This window comes from Rhinoderma darwinii, chromosome 2, assembly GCF_050947455.1.
Source record: "Rhinoderma darwinii isolate aRhiDar2 chromosome 2, aRhiDar2.hap1, whole genome shotgun sequence".
NCBI classification, from domain to species: Eukaryota; Metazoa; Chordata; class Amphibia; order Anura; family Rhinodermatidae; genus Rhinoderma; species Rhinoderma darwinii.
In genome coordinates this window covers 126,332,582-126,337,868 of record NC_134688.1, presented here as the reverse complement: position 1 = coordinate 126,337,868, position 5,287 = coordinate 126,332,582, and positions in this window count along the sequence as shown.

The window sequence follows — 5,287 nt, the reverse complement described above, 5'->3', positions numbered from 1 at the left end:
AAGGTGGGTGCGCATTTCCAGATGTGTCCACTTATTATGTAGCAAATCACTTAGTTCATTGGATTACATTAGAGCGTACTCAAGATACAGCACCACTACAAATAAGACATATGCTTGGAGAAGGTGGTCTTTTATACTTATGGTCAGATAAGCCTTTGCGTCACCAGATTTATAGTTTGACACTGTTAGGCACTGTTGCAGTACATCAGAGCTATCTCTCACTCACACAGATGCGGGGGGGGGGGGGGGGGTCCTTCTCCCCTCATGCCCATGAGTTTATTGCCAGCTTATGTTTAGAAGAAACCTATACCCTTAATTTTGCCTTGGACTAATCTCCAGAACATATTTATCTCACCACATCTTAAAGATAAAACTAATTTACCTACATCAGTGGTTCCCAACCGGGGTGCCAGGTGCCGCGAGAACCGTCCCGCGGTGCCGCGGCACTCCGCTCATCCACTATTAAAAGAAAATATTATTTTTGCTACAAGCTCCGCCCCTGACGTCGTAGCTCGGACATCTGTTACGAGTACCGCCCACCGCTTCCCACTAGAAGCCTGAAGGAGGGAGAGGAGCAATTAACGTTCTGCAGGGTAAGTCTTTTTTCTCTTTAGTTTGTTAGCAGTTGTGTGCGAAATGGAGCCAGCGGAATGCCGGAAGTTGTAGTCCTTCCTCTTATACCTCCTCTCTGTAATGTCCTCTGATATCCCATAATAACATCCTGGACATGCTGGTAGTTGTAGTTCTCTCCTCTTATACCTCCTCCCTGTAATGTTCTCTGATATCCCATAATAACGTCCTGGACATGCTGGGAGTTGTAGTTCCCTCCTCTTATACCTCCTCCCTGTAATGTCCTCTGATATCCCATAATAACAGTCTGGACATGCTGGTTGTTGTAGTTCTCTCTTATACCTCCTCCCTGTAATGTCCTCTGATATCTCATAATAACAGTCTGGAAATGCTGGGAGTTGTAGTTCCCTCCTCTTATACCTCCTCCCTGTAATGTCCATTGATATCCCATAATAACAGTCTGGACATGCTGGTAGTTGTAGTCCTCTCCTCTTATGCCTCCTCCCTGTAATGTCCTCTGATATCACATAATAACAGTCTGGACATGCTGAGAGTTGTATTTCTCTCCTCTTATACCTCCTCCCTGTAATGTCCTCTGATATCTCATAATAACAGTCTGGACATGCTGGGAGTTGTAGTTCTCAACTCTTATATCTCCTCCCTGTAATGTCCATTGATATCACATAATAATAGCCTGGACATGCTGGGAGTTGTTGTTCTTATACCTCCTTTTTTTTCCTTACCCAGGAGTAAGCACACTTTCTCTCTGTGATGGTCACTTAACTAGAGGGGCAGATGGTCATTTTATCAGGGGGTGGGGGGGACTGAGGCTGATGGTGACTTTGCTGGAGGGGGCTTATGGTCTCTTTACTGAGGGGTCATTATACTGTGAGTGGGGGGCTGATGGTAATTTTACTGTGAGTGAGGGGCTGATGGTCATTACTGTGAGCAGGGGGCTGTTGGTCATTTTACTGTGAGTGGGCGGCTGATGGTCATTTTATTGTGAGTGGAGGGCTGATGGTTATTTTACTGTGAGTGGGGGGCTGATGGTTATTTTACTGTGAGTTGGGGGCTGATGGTCATTTTATTGTGAGTGGTGGGCTGATGGTCATTTTACTGTGAGTGGGGGGCTGATGGTTATTTTACTGTGAGTTGGGGGCTGATGGTCATTTTACTGTGAGTGGGCGGCTGATGGTCATTTTACTGTGAGTGGGGGGCTGATGGTCATTACTGTGAGTGGGGGGCTGATGGTCATTACTGTGAGTGGGGGGCTGATGGTCTCCGAGTGGTTTCGACCTATGACCTCCCATTGAAATTAATAGGAGGCAGAAAAAACCTGCGGCGCTCGTTTGGTGCTTTTTTGTTTGCGGTTTTTGCATTCGCTTCAACGGCTTAAAAAAAATGTGGGCAAAAAACACAGCAAAAAAAAAAAAGTCAAACAGCGCTGTCAATTAAAAATCTGCCTCAAAATACCTAAAGGAATTTGGAGGCAGATTTTTAGTGTCTGACTTACAAAAAAACTTTGTGTGAACATACCCTAAGAGTGTAGTGCTTGTATTTAGACATTTTTTGTCAACAATTTTTGGTAGGGGTGCCCTGAGTATTTTTTTTTTTCCTGGGGTGCCTCGAGCCCGAAAAGTTTGGGAAACTCTGACCTGCATTGAAAGTAAGAGTATGTTCACACGGCTTATTTACGGACGTAATTTGGGCGTTTTACGCCTCGATTTACGTCCGAAAATCCGGCTCGATAGCGTTGGCAAACATCTGCCCATTTATTAGAATGGGTCTTACGATGTTCTGTGCACACGGTCATTTTTTTTACGCCCCGCTGTCAAAAGTCGGGGCGTAAAAGATACGCCCGCGTCAAAGAAGTGCCTGTCACTTCTTCAGACGTAAATGGAGCCGTTTTCCATGGACTCCATGGAAAACCAGCTCCATTTAACGTCCGTAATGGACGCAGCAAAAAGCGCCTCAACATGCCATTACGGCTTAAATTACGGTGCTGTTTTCTCCTGAAAACAGCCCCGTAATTTCAGCCGTTACGGACGCTGCCGTGTGAACATACCCTTATGTTACAAGATACGTCTTCACAAACTGCTACATTCCTACATGTAATATCCTTTAAATACTGGTGTGAAAAATGTATTGCTCAACAGGTGGCTCCAATAAGAGATGTCAACTGGCTTAAAAACTACCTGCTACTACCCAAGCTTCCTAAAGGTTTATTTTCCAAAATGTATAAACAGTTGCTGATCCAACCCGCTCCACCTGTGCCCTGCTATATGGCCGTATGTGAAAGGGAACTGGGAGTGCAATTTACGCCATCAGAAGTTATTATAACCCTTTCAAGTTCACATGGCTTTTCCAGATGTATAAAAATACAAGAGAATTTATTTAAAACATTGTCCAGATGGTACAGGACGCCATATCAACTAAAATTAATGGGGCTGTGTCGGGATGATAGCTGCTGGAGATGTGGGAGGGGCATAGGCACTCTCCCACATATCTGGTATCATTGTGACTTGATTCAACCCTTTTGGTCGTGGGTACAACAATATATTACCCAAATATGCGGGAGCGCATTTTCTTTGACTCCAGAATTAATTCTGTTATGGCTCCTCACCTCACAGTATCAGCCTTCTAGGTATAATTTACCTACAATCTTAATTAAGGCAGCAAAATTGCTTGTTCCACTTAGGTGGAGATCTGTAGACCCCCGCCCCCCCACCCACTATGGGACAGTGGATTGATAAGGTGAATCAGATTTCAAGATTGGAGGAGTTGGCTACCTGGGAGACGGGCGGTCATGTCAAATATATGAACTTATGGAATCCTTGGGCCACTTTCTGGAGCAATCGAGGACATCCACTCTAGTTGACATATTATCATATAGTCAGACTTCTGTTACACAGATCCTCTAGATACATGTTTATTGCTCAGGTCTTTCATTGCTTATATTGCTCTTTGATTGTAACTGTTTTCAAATACAGACTGTTGATTGTATACACTTTTGCCACCGTATGTTTTTCCCCACCTTTCTTTTCTTTATTTTTTTGTATGACTGTTTAACAGTTTATGTAATTTGCATTGTCAGCTTCATGTACTATGATTGTAACAAATTTTTTTTTCACTTTGGGCTAATGTGCCCCTGTTTATATGATGTTGCAATGTGTATTTCAAATAAAAACAGTTTTGATAAAAAAAAAAAACAAGGACCACTGGCTGATTGACAGCGTCTATTACTAAGGCGAAGCTTAGTGTTAGCCGGTGAAAAGGCTAACACTAACCCCCATTATTACCTGGTACCCACCGCCACCAGGGGTACCGGTAAGAGCCACTACCATCTGTAGTGTAGGCTGGGCACTGGGGCAACCGCAGGCTGGTATTATCAGGGTATGTGCACACGTAGTGACCAAAAACGTCTGAAAATACGGAGCTGTTTTCAAGGGAAATCAGCCCCTGATTTTCAGACATTTTTTGAGCAACTCGCGTTTTTCACTGCGTTTTCGCAGTCTTTTTTACGTCCGTTTTTGGAGCTGTTTTCATTGGAGTCTATGAGAAAATGGCTCTTTGGTCTTGCCCATGTTGTAGAGGTTAGAGTCAGACTGATTAATTGAGTCTGTGGACAGGAGTCTTTTATACAGGTGACCATTTAAGACAGCTGTCTTTAATGCAGGCGCCAAGATGATTTGGAGCGTGTAACTGGTCTGGAGGAGGCTGAACTCTTAATGGTTGGTAGGGGATCAAATACTTATTTCTCTGTGCACAATGCAAATAAATATATATAATTTTGACAATGTGATTTTCAGTTTTTTTTTAAATATAATCTATCTCTCACTGGTAAAATTAACCTAGCCTAAAAATTCTAGACTGTTCATGTCTTTGACAGTGGGCAAACTTACAAAATCAGCAAGGGATCAAATACTTATTTCCTTCACTGTATCTCAGTGTAAAAAAATCCTATCTCAAAATCGTTTGCTGCATCCTTTTTGTATGGAATAGAGCTTTCAAATGAGCCCCCACTCAACCCCCCGTGTCATTTAAGATTTTGCGGCCCCCACCCACCCCACTGCCCCCAAGGCGGAGGGGTGTTTTATTTTGGCGTTAACTGGTAGATTTTATGACCCCATAAAATCCCACCAAATTTCAACCCTCTACCTCGATATCAAAAAGAGAGAAAGAGAAGCAGCACTCAAAAATAAATGGGTTTATTTATCCAACATCCACTTGGATAAGACAGTAGTGGTGGATGATCGTGGATTTTTTTCCATGGTGAAGTAAAAGCCCTTCAGAACATCCACCCAAGTGAAGGACACTCTCATTGAAGTAGGTGTATCAGTATCTAAGTCTACCATAAAGAGAAGAGTTCATGAGAGCAAATACAGAGGGTTCACCACAAGGTGCAAACCATTAATCAGCCTCAAAAATAGAAAGGCCAGATAAGACTTTGCAAAACAACATGTAAAGAAGCCGGCCCAGTTCTGGAACAGCATTCTATGGACAGATAAAACTAAGATCAACCTGTACCAGAATGATGGGAGGAAGAAAGTATGGAGAAGGCTTGGAACGGCTCATGATCCAAAGCACACCACATCCTCTGTAAAACATGGTGGACGCAATGTGATGGCATGGGCATGAATGGCTGCCAAAGGCACTGGGCCACTAGAGTTTATTGATGATGTGACTGAAGACAGAAGCAGCCGGATGAATTCTGAAG